The sequence below is a fragment of the Halichoerus grypus genome, chromosome 2 (assembly GCF_964656455.1).
Source record: "Halichoerus grypus chromosome 2, mHalGry1.hap1.1, whole genome shotgun sequence".
Taxonomy (NCBI): Eukaryota; Metazoa; Chordata; class Mammalia; order Carnivora; family Phocidae; genus Halichoerus; species Halichoerus grypus.
The window spans coordinates 192,235,225-192,250,064 of NC_135713.1; positions in this window are offsets into that span (position 1 = coordinate 192,235,225).

The window sequence follows — 14,840 nt, forward strand, 5'->3', positions numbered from 1 at the left end:
CCGCTCAGCAGAGGTGACACTGAGCTAAAGAGGTCTGATCAATACAGGACTTCTCGGGGCCTTTAATACGTTGGTGTGCATTGTGAATTTCCTAGGGGCGGATGCAGGATGCAGGGTTTAACCAACACAAAGTAATATTTTTTGCACTATGTACCACTCAGCACGGCTTGGGAAATGCCCTGTGAGCTCCCTGAAGTCTCATTTCCTTCCCTGGAAAACAGGGGTGACCATAGCACCTGCCCCCTGAACTGTCGGGAAGGCTGAATGGGGTAATGCCTGGAAACGGGCCTGGCACAGAGTAGATGTTCAATAAATGCTGGCAGCTATTATTTATAATAAGATTCTCCCTTTCCAGCGCTGACATTCTGGGTTTCCAACTGCAGCATGTAATTAAACTCCAAAGCATCTGGCTTCCCGAGTTGAAAGAACAAGCCCGGAGGAAGGAAAAAGGAAGAGAAAGATCCTTCTGGATCGTCCATTTGGGCACCAGCCTCACTGCCAGTTGTCACAACAGGGGAACATAGCGAGATGCCAACCCCTAACGACAAGGCTTGGGGGAGTCTGGGGTTCTCTGCTGAGCTCAGATGCTGTGGAGCATATTTCAGAGGCAGACTGGGGAGAGGTGGGATCAGTGCCCCTTTAGACTCAAACACGAGGACCCAACAGCATCCCCCGCATGGATCAGCTTCCCTTTCCCACTGTCCTGGGCACAGTGATCCCGACCACTTTCCGGTATGTGTCACATGCTGGGGGAGTAGTGAAAGGGAGAGCTGAGTCAGAAAAGGTAAATAGGAGAATTCAGGCAAGGAAAGGCAATCCGCAGAGAAAGAGCATCTGCTATGGCTCAGAAGCCCGCAGGAGCGCAGGGCTGTGGTGGCGGGGACCCAGGGGTGGGGTGGTAGTATAGAGGGCCGTCGGGAGAGAAGGCTAAAGAGGGGGCGGGCACCTGGACCCCAGAGACTTTATTAAAGTCAGCCATACACGTCAATTACACTCCCCTGTATTACACACACACACACTCACTCTCACTGTTTTCTGTAGTTTTCAAAATTTGACCGTGAACATGTATACCTTTGATATGAAGCATGTTCACGTATACGAAGGAAAATAATGCTTTTGAAAAAGAAAAGAAAATGATCACCCTTACAACCATGTGGAGGCCAGTTTGGAGGCCTGCAACTGACCAGGTAAATGGTAATGATGAGCCACTCCACTCACAGACATCTCCCCAAAAGGATGGAAAACGGATGCAAATACATGTATGCGCATGCTAATAGCAGCACCGTCTACAATGGCCACAAGGAGGAAACAGCCCAAAGATCCACCAACAGTTGGATGCGCAAGCAGAATGTGGTCTCTCCATACAGTCGGGTCTTACTCATACAGAGGAATGAGGTACTGGTGCCCGCTACGACATGGATGAACTTCGAAAGTGTTACGCTAAGTGCAAGAAGCCAGACACAAAAAGTCACACCTTGTACGATTCTGTTTACATGAAATACCCGGAATAGGTAAGCCCACCGAGACAGAATGTGAGACTGATGGTTGCCAGGGGCTCGCAGAAGGAAAACAGGGAGCAGCTGCTTCACGGGTATGAGAGAAAGTCCCAGCAGGTCGGACCCTGAGCTCTCCCCACAGTTTGGTAATATAAGCCATTAAATCCTTAGCTATGAGTTAAGCTCCCTCGAGCTGACTTTTGGTCGCTTGCACCAGGAATTTATCTTATTGCAGTGGTTTTCAAATTGTGTCCGTTGTGGAACACCAGGGTTCCATAGAGATGTTATGTTGGTTCTGCAAAACTTTGAACGCCACAGGTGCTGAGGCTGATTAGAAAAAAAGAATTTGTAACCATCATCTACAACCCCCACTTGACTTCCTAAACGTGCAACGTACATTTGCATTTGTAAAATATGTTTGGCTAACAAAATGCTTCTCTGACCTGTTATATGTATGAGTTCTAGTTAAAATTTCGTTTGAAAAAGGGTCCAACTTCTGAAAATAAACAGTATAAAATCACTGTCCCAAGAAAATGATCATTTCATACTGGAAGGGTTAGCTTCAAGGAGACTCACTGCAGCTCTGTTTGTACCAGGGCTCAGCCATCTATGGCCCATGTGCTACATTTGGCCGGCCCCTGTTTTTGTAATAAAGTTTTATTTAAACAAACAAACAAACAAAAAATAAATTCTTTTATGCATCCTGGCTGCTTCTGCACTACAATGGAAGGATTAAATCATTGCAACAGAGACCTCAGGTGCCACAAAAACTAGAACATGCATTATCTGGCCCTTAACAGGAAACGCTTGTGACCTCCTGGTTCTTAATGATGAAAAATTGGAAGCAACCTAAAGGTCCAAGAAAAGGGGATTGATCAAATTACTAGAGTGCATCCCTTCAGCAAAGAGAATGCCAGGCCCCTGTTGAAAAATGATGCTGTGGCACAGTGACTCTCAAACTTGGCCGCACACTGGAACCCCCGGGGAGTCTACAAGTCCCCTCCCTAGTCCAGCCGCATCCCTGATGTCTGGGCAGAGTGCAGACATCAGTATTTGTTAAGCTTTTCCAGGGGGTTCTAACGCGGAGCCACTGTTGTAGAGGAATATTCACTGACATGGAAATATGACCACTCTGTATCGTTGAGGGAAGAAAAGCACATAATCTAACAGTCTACCCTATGACCCCTTTTTGGTCATTTTTATTGGTCATTTCTCCACGCGCTCACATCCCAGCCTCGCCTAGAGGAACAAGAGATGCCGAAACATCGACAGTGCTCGTCTCAGGACGATGTGGCTATGCGACATTTTAATTTTTTTTCTTTTTGGTTATCTGTATTTTCTATGTGTTTTACAATGAACATTGTATCTTGTACCAAGTATGAAAAAAGATAATCAGCTTAAAAAGTATACGTCTTGGTTTTTTTTTTAATTTTTTTTAAATTTTATTATGTTATGTTAGTCACCATACAATACGAAAACAATGGATCGTGGATCACCACATCAAAAACCAATCATGTATTGTATGGTGACTAATTTTTTTTTTAAAGATCTTATTTATTTATTTGACAGAGAGACACAGCGAGAGAGGGAACACAAGCAGGGGGAGTGGGAGAGGGAGAAGCTGGCTTCCTGCAGAGCAGGGAGCCTGATGCGGGGCTCGATCCCAGGACCCTGGAATCATGACCTGAGCCGAAGGCAGACGCTTAATGACTGAGCCCCCCAGGCGCCCCTACTTCTTGTTTTGAAAAAAAAAAAACAACTAACACTACGGAGATGAGCACTTCATCAAGTGAGGCGTTCCTGGGTCATGTGTGTATACAGTACGCCCTGGCGGGGGGTGGGGGGGGCGCTGCCACTGCAGGTCCCAGGGTTGTGGCGACCCCAGGGCTCTGTGAGTCAGGCAGCCGGAGTTAAGCCCCCTTGAGTGTGAAATGGGATGAGGGTGTGCCCACCTCACAGGATCAAAGGCATGGAGGTGCAATTTCTGGCACAAGGTAGGTGCTCAACCAAGTCTGCTTCTTTCTCCATAAGCGGCTCCCAGAGTCAGAGCCTGCAGCTGGTCAGCTTCCTCATGCCTGCTGAAGGAAAAGGATTGGCTTTGCCCAAACTGGGCCCATCCAGGTCCATCCACAGCTGCTGGTCCCTGGTGCTGTTGGCAGCCGCCACTTAACCAGCTCTGGCTTGGAATCGCTGCCGCCCCTGGAATTTTCCCGTGCTCCCCAGAAAGACCCTGGCTTCTCATCAACACTACCTCTTGACCCTCTTCTCCATATAACCTGCGTCCCCTCTCCCCAGATTGGGTCCCTTCTGCATAAAGAAGGGCTTTCAGTCTTCCTGGGGTTGCTCACTTTTAATAAAAATGACAGTAGTGTCTGCCATTTATTGACCCTGCATGGGCCTGGGCTTACATCCTCTCTCTCTCAGCCGCAGCTCTGCAGGGCGTGTGGTAGTGTTCCCATTCCACAGGTGAAGCTCAGAGAGGTGAAGGAACCCCTGCCAGGTCACACAGCTGGTGAGTGGCAGCCCTGTCTGGCTCCCAAGTTTCTCCCCCGTACCACACTGCCTGCTTAGTTAGCTGTCTCCATCCCGGCTTCTACTTCAAAAGGCAGACATTCTCCCACGTGACTCTAATGTGCAGCCAAGTTGGATAACCATTGTGTATTTTCAAAAGATTTTATTTGTTTGAGGGCGCCTGAGTGGCTCAGTTGGTTAAGCGTCTGCCTTCGGCTCAGGTCATGACCCCCGGGTCCTGGGGTTGAGCCCTGCATCGGGCTCCCTGCTCGGCGGGGAGCCTGCTTCTCCCTCTCCCTCTGCTCCTCCCCGCTGCTCATGCTCTCTCTCTTTCTCTCTCTCTCTCTCCCAAATAAATAAAATTTTATTTATTTGGGAGAGAGAGGGAGAGAGCACAAGCGAGGAGAGGGGCAAAGGGATAGGGAGAACCATACTTCCCACAGAGCATGTTGTTATAAAAGCAGTGATTCTCAGCATTGACTATGGAATTGCCTGGAAAGATTTTCTAAATGTCAGCAGTGGGGAGGGAAGGGTGGATTTGGGGGCAGGGGAAGTAGGTCGTGACCGGAAGGGGATACTTAGGACTTCTGGGGTGGTGGTAATGTTCAACTTTTTAATCTGGGTGCTGAAGACTTGGGTGTGGTCACTTCTGTGAAAATTGTTGCGTTGTACGTTTATGATTTGCGTCTTTTTCTATGCATATGTTATTCTATAGTAAAAAAGAAATTTAATTAAGGAAATAAAAAAAAGCAATTGTCATCAGCTACTTCCCTGTCCCCTGGGGAAAGGTGCAGTCTGGGGCTCTGGACTCATCATCTTGAGGATGCTTTTCATAGCCTCAAGCAGTGGTTGGCCTTTGAGTGTGCGCCTGTCTTTGGCAATGAGCGCATCTGTTTTCTTGCTGCTGCTGAGTCTCGTTGGGCTGGTGCCATGCTGAGCTCCAGAATGCCCACTCTTGCTGTGGCGGAGGTACTCATCAGGCCCCATGGCGAGGGGCTACAGCTGCCCCCTCCCCACAGCTGGATTTATACAACCCCACACAGCCCAAGTCCCAGGACCTAGGGCAGCAGGGAGGTCAGCAGCTACAGCCCAGCACCTCCTGGGCCCAAGCCGTGAGTCCTCTGCTCACTTCTGCCTTGTAGCATAATCCGAGTCACTGGACACGGGTTCTCTGGTCTTCACTTACAGACTCTCCGGTTTTCAGCCGGGCCCACGGATGTGTGAGATGAAGACTATTATTTCCCATTGTCCTCTGCAGCTAGATGTCATCACGTGACTCAGTTCTGGCCAATAGAATGTAAGTGAAGTAGTCTGCGCAATTCTGGGAATTGCCCTAAGACGAGGAGCGCTCTTCTTTTCCCTCTGTTCTTTCCCGCTACTTGGAATATGACATGGAGAGGATGAGTTCCAGCAGCCATATTGTGCCATGGAGCAAAAGACATGCTTGAGGATAAGAGAGCAACATGACGGGAGCTGGGGTCCTCTCTCTCTCTCTGTCATCTTCTTTGCCCCATGGAGCACCCTGTTGGCTGTGAACGGACTCCCTCAGGGCCTTTAACATGAGGGAGAAATGAGCTTCTACCCTATCTGAACCAGTAACATTTGGGGCTCTCCATTCCTGTCAACCCAACTGAGTCCTAACACTCAGGGCTTCGGACTTGATCTTTGGCCTGAGTTCCCATCCAGTGAGAGAATGAGGGTCCTGGCTTGCTCCTCCTACAGACTGGGGCTCTGCCCCCCACCCCATCTCAGGGGCTGAACCCTGCCACCTGCTGGTGCACCCCATCCATGCTGCCGGCAGGATTTTGTGTTGCTGGGTTTGTCTCTTGCCAGGATGGAGGACAGCCTATCACTCCAGTTGCTTTCTTGGAGTGAGCCCTGCTTCCCTCTCATCCCCTGACCCTTGGCTCCTGCCCTGTGCCTGACAGCCTGGCCACTCTCTGGACAGCTACGGCAGGGCCAATGCCTATAATACCTTCCCCAGGGGACAGGTCCAGGAGCAGCCAGTTCCTGAGATATAAAGACAATGGTACCTTCATTTATTCATTCAACAGATACTCACTGGGGACCCAACAGTAAGTAAGATGAGGGGGAGAGGCCATCCTGGTGCAGCGGGTACAAGCACAGGCTATAGAATGAGAATATCAGACGCAGCACTGGACCCCATCACAAGAATTTTCAGGGGTTTCCTTTAAGAATATGCCCATGACCTTGGCTACCTGTGCAAGCCTGCACTTCTCTGGTCCTCAGCTTCCCATCTAAACGTGACAAGGCTGAACTGGATGATGTTTAAGATTCTGGGCAGGTCTGTCCTCCTATGAAGGGAGAAAGGGCCCCGGAGCTCTTCAGCCTGGCTTCGCTGCTCACGGGCTACTGCCTGACTTGGGGCCATAAAGCAACTCCCGTTTATTTATTATGATTCCATGAGTTGACCGGAGCTCATCTGGAGAGTTCCAGTGACAGCACCCTTAACCAGTCTGACTTCAGTGTGCTCGCATCGCCGTGGGGATAATCACATGTACCCAGAATCCTCGCAGAATTCATGAGATAATCCCCTGGGTAACTGAGAGTAAATGAGGGAAGTTTCTCTTTATAGAAATAATCCAGCTAATAAATGAAGAAGAGATGATGAAATGTCACCATGTTTAACCCCCAGGGAATTACCGGGTCTAGGCATTGAGCATCAAGAGCTGCCAATGTCATAAGAAGGAGGCCAACTAGACATTATGTCCTTCCTGTGGGAGAACACAACACCTACTATGAAGTAGTCTTGCCAAAAAAAAACCCCGAAAAACAAAACAAAACAAAAACCCAAAACAAAACCCAAACCTTCATCTGATCAAACCTCTAGACTCAAATACAGGAAATATAGAAAACAGAGCAATACACTAAGCTACATTATGGCTTTGCAACTGTCAAAATCCAGACTCGGGACAATCTAGAGGATACATGACGCCTTCTTCAATGATAAGTTGCAGGGGAAGAGAGAAAGATGAAAGAGGAACCTATGGATTAAAAGAGATTTAAGAGACATCAACCAATCACAACTGAGTGCATCTATTTCCATCTTGATTGTATCAGACTGTTGAAAATGCTTTTTGACAAATAATGAATCATGGAACAGTACATCAAAAACTAATGATGTAATGTATGGTGATTAACAACATAATAATAAAAAAAATGCTTTTTGACATGACAACATTGGAAATTTGAATAATGAATATGTTATGATATTAAAGGATCATTGTTTTAAGAAAGACACAGAGAGATAATATGTGAATAACAATTGACAAAGTACAGAGAAGCACCCAGCAGCAGGGACCTATTATGAAATACAACTGGGAGTGGGGAGAAGAGACTGCTGGGAGTCTTAGCCCCAGCTCGGCCATTAGCTCATTCGAGTCCCTTCACTTCCCCAGGCCTCAGTTTCCCCATCTATGAAATGAAGCCGATGGACCCAGTGTTAGCTTTGACCTCCTTTTGCTTTGTCTTCACATGGGCAGCCCCAGGAGCCTTTCCTTGGTACCCGTATCCACCCCACCATGTGGCCATAGGAGCATAAAATCAGCAGGATGGGCAGAAGCCCAGAGATGTTGGCCCCTGCAGAACCTAGAACAGAAGAGGCCATCTCCCTCGGAGGATCAAGCTGCGTGATCCCAGGTGGGATGTTTTCTCCAGGAGAGAAACCTCTGGAGGACTTCACTTACCCATGAACCATGGGCATGAGTTATCTGCTCACTGGCTGCTTTGACCTTGTTCTGATAACTGGGCGTTCTGGTGAGTTCTCTTAAGTCTGGATATCTGCTGAGGACTCCAGTGGAGGTGGGGTGCTGCTGCCTCTTGACACAGTCCCATGGGCACAAATGGACCATGCACTGAATGGTGATAGGTCACTTAGCCCTTGATTCCTTGGTGCTGGCCTCTGCCCACTTGCCCTTCAAGTACCATCACTATGAGAGTGTCAGTCCTAACACGGAGCCTCACACAGTGTAAATGCTCAGCAAAAAAAGAGGGAAGCCTTCCTTCCTGGACCTTCAGCAATGCTGAAAATTCTCTTGAAACACCAGGAGCTTTATCTTCAGAAGGTTCAGCTGAAATACCCACCACCTGCTAGCAACACCAACCAGTTTAACACATAAACTGAATAAGACCCCAGCCCCAAAGAGAAAGAAAGACAATGCTGTTAAAATGAGCAGTACAGAGTAACAACTAAACCCACCATGTTGGTGTCAAACCTGGGTTCAAATCCTTGCTCTACCTCCCACTAGTTCTGTGACCTTGGATGAGTTACTTAACCTCCCAGCATTAAAATTAAAACTGTTGGTGCCCAGCAACCCACACTTCCTGTATACGGGCCGCTGCTGGCCTCTAGTGGCCACTGGATAGATTGCACAGCGAGTTGGCCTGAGAACAATGACAAGAGTTTTTCCCCACTTCGGCATCGGCCTGACTTGGGGGTTCTCAACCATGACAGACCTACAACTCCCTTTTCATAAAATCATATTGTGTGTAACTGTAATATACCGACCCAGGTATTGACATATACTAAAAGACATATTTATAGTGTACGATTTGATAATTTTTGACATATGTATATACCCCTGAATCCACCATCGTAATCAAGATAGTGAACATCTCCTCACTCCCAAAAGTTTCCTTGTGCCCCTCAGTTAGTCCTCCCTCTGCCCCTTCCTGTTCCCCCATCCCCAAGCAACACTGATCTGCTTTCTGTCATTCTAGATTAGTTTACATTTTCTGGAGTTTCTCATAAATGGAACCATGCAGTATATGCCTCTTTCTTTTTGGTCTGGCTTCTTTCAGCATTATTTTGAAATTTACCCATGTCGTTGTGTGTACCAGTAGGTCATTCCTTTTTGTTGCTGAGTAGTATTCCATTATACGAGTGTACCACAATGTGTTTATCCATTCAGAAAGGTGGTAAATTTAAACATCAATAATAATGCCCTAAATAGAAGAGAAACTGAAGGAAAGTAATAAAATAATGGGTAAGTTCTGTGTAAATGCTCAGGCATGATCACACTGGAACATAAAGATGTAGTCAGATACTTCACCTATACATACAGTTACAACATGAACCCACTTTGCTCCAAAGCCCAGGGGTTGGCCACTCCGAGGGTAAACTGCTGAGTGGCCTGATGCATGGGGGCTGAGAGTGGGTGGAAAGGGTGGACACAGGCAGATTTCAGCTCAGTGGAAAGATTTATTTCTCACAGGGCTGACCATCAGGAAGGCATGTTTCCTTTTAAATGATCAGCATTGACACAGCTAGATCTAACCCTAAACATCCACGCTCTTGACTAACAATGTTCAGGCCCCAGAGAGAGACTTCACATCTTACTCTAGATAGATGGGGAGGGGGGGGGAATGCATCTGCATGGAAAGGTTTAATGAAAGCTTAACAGGACCCCTGCTAGGTAATATCTCAGATTGCAGAGAGACTTTGAGCAGAGAAGTACTTAGGTAAGAGAAAAGACGAATTAATGAACTTGTCAGATCTTTCCTCTCAGCCTGAATGCAATAGATTTGAACACAAAGAAATGTCCTTTTCTAGTAGTACTGAGTGTACAATTTCTCCTTGCTTCATGTGCCTATTCATGGTTCTGGGGGTACACATGAATTTGTACAGTATTTGCCTCCGTTGTAAATGGAAGCTGAGGAAATGTTTGCACTATCACATAAATCACATTACACATTACTCAAGTTTGTATACATATCTAGACTTTAAACATAACAATACTAATTCTTTACATTGGCAGCGAGATGGACATTGAATGCTAGAATTATGAATTTTAACATTTTCATTTAAAAACTTACTTATTGGGATGCCTGGGTGGCTCAGTCGGCTGAGCGTCTGCCTTCGGCTCAGATCATGATCCCAGGGTCCTGGGATTGAGTCCCGCATCGGGCTCGCCTGCTTCTGCCTCTCCCTCTCCCTGCCTCTCCCCCTGCTTGTGCTCTCTCTCTCAAATAAATAAAATCTTTTTTAAAAAAGAAAGAAAGAAAGAAAAGAAAAAGTTACTTATTTGGGGGGGCACCTGGCTGGCTTCAGTCGATTAGAGCACTTGACTCTTGATCTCGGAGTCATGAGTTTGAACCCTACATTGGGGTTAGAGATTACTAATAATTAATTAACTAATTAAAAGTTACTTTTAAAAAAGATTGATTTATTTGAGAAAGAGAGCGAGAGAGAGAGAGAGAGAGAGGGAGGGAGAGTGTGCAAGCAAGCGGGGGGCAGAGGGAGAGGGAGAGAAATCCTCAAGCAGATTCCCTGCTGAGCAGAGCTGAAACAGGGCTCAATCCCAGGACCCTGAGATCATGACCTGAGCCAAAATCAAGAGTCCAACGTTCAACCCACTGAGCTACCCAGACGCCCCCAAATTTACTTATTTTTAAATAAAAATTTAAATGAAGTGTATAATTTAAATAAAATTTAAGGTAAATTAAGTTACTTAATAAAATTTAATTCAGGGACGCCTGGGTGGCTCAGTCGGTTAAGCGGCTGCCTTCAGCTCAGGTTGATCTTGGGGTCCTGGGATCAAGCCCCACTTCGGGCGCCTTGCTCAGCAGGGAGCCTGCTTCTCCCTCTGCCTATTGCTCTCCCTGCTTGTGCTCTCTCTCTCTCTCTCTGATAAATAAATTTTAAAAATTTAAAAAAATAAAATTTAATTCAGCTTTTAAAGAGTAGAATCATATATTTGAAGTTGTGTCTATTTGATATAAAAATTTGATATTTACTAATACTCATCTGTACTTTGCCTTTTGAATTATTAGATACTTTCCAATATGTAAAAAGCCTAACTTTGGGGGAAAACATTGGAAAAAACTAATAAAACATTTTTACACAACTTTCTATTTTTGATGAAAATATATTTACGTTTTTGTTCTTTGAGTACAATTGTGTTTTTAGTCCTTAAATATTTTTTAAAAACTTTGCAATCGTAATATAATTAGTGATTTTGCTGAAAGGAAAAGAAGAAAAATAAATTTCATAGACTAGTCATCATCATTGATGAATTAGGTATATGTTTATTAGTCATTCGAACATTGTTCTTTGTTTTTATTTGAGAGAGACAGCATGCGCTTCAGGGGGAGGGTGGGCAGAGAGAGAGGGAGAAGCAGGGTCCCCGCTGAGCAGGGAGCCCCATGCTGGGCTGAATCCCAGGAAGCAGGGATCATGACCTGAGCCTGAGCCGAAGGCAGATGCTTAACCAGGCAGATGCTTAACAGACTGAGCCACCCAGGCACCCCTCCTTCCAATATTGTTAGCCCCAGCCGCAATATCCTGCTGCCCTGCTGGGAAGGGGAGTCTGGAGGCAGAAGTACAGGGCAGCACTGTCCACCTAAAAGCTCTTCCTACCTTCTTACCGTCAGCCCCTGCCCTCCAGTTTCAGAGGGTAGAGTGGCCACCAGTCACAGAACTTTCCTTTGCCTCCTTTCTGCTACAGTTGGTGGGAGTGTCTCTCAGACTTCGTTGGTGACAAATGACACTAAGATGGGCCACCTTCATGGGGAGATGACAGGTTGTCTGGTCACCACTTCCCAGAGGGTTAACCCTACGCTCTCTACCAGGCAGGTCTCTCTTGGCTGCAAATGACAGAAACGCACCTCTGCAGGAAGGGACGTTTAATGAATCGTAGGATCGCAGGAAGGGCGAGAGTGTGTTTAGGTCTCAGAAAGGGTGGACTCTAGGATTGGAATCTTATCTGGACTCTGCTCCCTCTTCGGGGAGGTTTATCCTCTCAGATGGGCTGTATCCACATGGTTCCACACTGTCAGCTTCTGGCCTCGCCCTTGAAGGCTTCCCATGGGAAGCTGAGCTCCTCCCTTTAGTTTCAATTCAAAATGTAGTAGTGGGGCCCTAGGCACACCCTGTCCCCTGGAAGACAGGGCCCTGTGACCAGCAGTCTCCACTACTACCCCACGGGGGAAGGAGCTCCCCACAAAGGCAGTACCATTCACTGAAGGGAAGGGAGGTGGGCAGCCAGCAGGACCAGAGCAATCTGCCCTGCCTCACCCAGTGATCATCACAGTTATCACCGGTCCTTCCAGACCCGTCTGTACTTTCTGCAGGAAGCTTGAATGGGCCTCAGTTTGCATGGTTAAGACCAGAGTATTTCCAGGAGAATGATGACGTCACAGAACTGGGATTCCAGAGGGCAGGCTGGCCCAGCACTCCCACCTTCTTTAGAACATGGGGAGCTGTGAACTGGGCGGGGTTAGAGTATAGCTCATGTGGAAGAGACTTTGTTCTACTGACTCTCGAGGAAAGCCCTGGCCTTTCTGGGACCTGGGGTCAGAGAAGGCTAGGACAAAGGTAAGCTTTGGAAGGGGAGATGGGAATGCACCAGCCAGAAGGACTTTATTCCCCCATGGAAACCCCAAGAGGGGACTTCATGGGCAGAGATAGAACTCCCTGCTTCCCAAAGCTCAGTGACACCTGTCTCTGAAGGAACCTATGGAGTCAGGGTAGAGTAGGGTTGCATGAGACATACTTATACTAAACAATTATTGGTGGCTTGTCTGAAATTCTAATGTAATCGAGCATCCTGTAATTTTATTTGCTAAATCTGGCAACTCTAGGGTGAGAGAGAGAAGCAAAAGAAAGTTCACAAGCTCAGGCTGGTATGGAGTGAGTCTTAGAAGATATCTGTGAGGTAACAAGGCCATCAGGGTAGCCATCTTGTCCAAGCAGAAGTTGCCTGACTCTGAAGCCCGTGGATGGAGGAACCCAGGCCTTTGCCCTTGGGAACATACACTTAGTTCAAGGGGAAAGATACACACACACACACACGCACGCACATGCACACACACACACACTTACTGACAGAAATAGCCCCATTTTTTGCTTTCATTGCATTGACAGTTTTGAAGAATAGAGGCCAGTTATTTTATAGATTTTCCCTCAGTTTGGCTTTGTCCAACATTTCCTTGGGATTAGATACAAGTTATGCGTCCCTGGCCAGAATACCATATAAGCGCTATGTGTCCTTCTTAGGGTATCACTTCTAGAGGCATATAATCTTTCTCTGTCTTTCATTGGTGGTGTTAATTTTGATTGCAGGTTCCAAAACCTGTCCAGTTTCTTTGCTGCATAGTTGCTGTTTTTCCCATGCAACTAATATAGGATCTGTGGGGAGACACTCTAAGAGCATGCGTAGATCCAGTTCTTCATCAAGCTTCCCACCACCTCAGATTTAGCATCCATTGATGATTCTTGCTCAAACCAATCTTTGATGGTAGTAGAATGATGATTTTCCAACTTCATGGCTACCTCCACATTTATCACTCACCCTTTTATTGTCAGGAAGAGTCCCCCCATCCCCCTTATGTGTCTATTTATTACTCTTAAGGACTCATGGATTCCTATCTCATTCAATAGATTATAATCTATCACTATCTTTATTTTGATGGTCAGATTGTCCCAGACTACCTTAGAAACCATTGTGCATTAGTTCTGCAGATATGACACCAAAAGCACAAGCAACAAAAGAAAAAATAGATAAATCAGTCTTCATCAAAATGTAATTCTTCTGTTTCAAAGAACACCGTCAAGAAAGTGAAAGGCAGCCCACAGAATGCGAGAAAATATTTGCAAATCATGTATCTGGTAGAGAACTTTTACAACTCAATAATAAAAAGACAAATAACTAAAAAATGGGCAAAGGATCTGAATACTACACATTTTCCCAAAGATCTACAAATGGCCAATGAGCACCTGCAAAATCACTAGCCACCAGGGAAATACAAATCAAAACCACCACATGATACCACTTCACACCAATTAGGGATTAAGATTAGAAGATTTTTGATCAGAAGGTGTTGGTGAGAATGTGAAAAAAATTGAACCTTCACACGCAGACACTGCTGATGGCACAGCCAAAATGTCTGGCAGTTCCTCCAAAGTTTAAGATTTATTTATTTATTTATTGGAGGGGTGGAGGGGTGGAGGGAGAGAGGATCTCAAGCAGACTCCCGGCTGAGCGTGGAGCCCAGCCCTGGGCTCCATCCCACGGCCCTGAGATCATGACCTGAGCCAAAATCAAGAGTCAGATGCTCAACTGACTGAGCCACCCAGGTTCCCCAGTTCCTCCAAAGTTTAAACTTTAAGTTACTATATGACTCAGCAATTCCACTCCTCGGTATATGCCCAAAGAAATGAAAACATTTGTCCACATGAAAACTTGTACGTGAATGTTCATAGCACCGTCATTCATAATAGCCCCAAAGTAGAAACAACCACATGCCTATAAAATGGTAAGTATAGAAACAGACTGTGGTCTATCCATACAATGGAATATTATTCAGCCATAATGAGATCCTGATACATGCTACATCATGAATAAATCTTGAAAACATTGTTAAGTGAAAGAAGCCAGACACAAAGGCCACACAGTGTATGACTCTATTTATGTGACATGTCCAGAAGAGGCAAATCTATAGAGATAGAAACTAGATTTGAGGTTGCCAGAGGCAGGAGGGAAGTGGCACAGGGAGTGACTGCTAACAGGTATGGGGTTTCTTCTTGGGTTGATGAAAATGTTTTAAAATTGACTATGGTGATAGTCGTAAAGCTCCGCAAACACACTAAAGGACTATTGAATTGTACACTTTAAGTGAAGTGATGGTATGGCATAGTGAATTGTGTATTGTGAATTTTATCTCAATAAAGCTGTTACCAAAAATAATGTTCCAGATTTGGCCAGTGGGTGCCCCTTGGAGCTGATTCTCTTGTCCATTTGACATGCTCTGATCCATATTTTGAGTGTTTCCTTACTTTCCAGCACAAGATAATCCGGACTTACCTCATGCCCT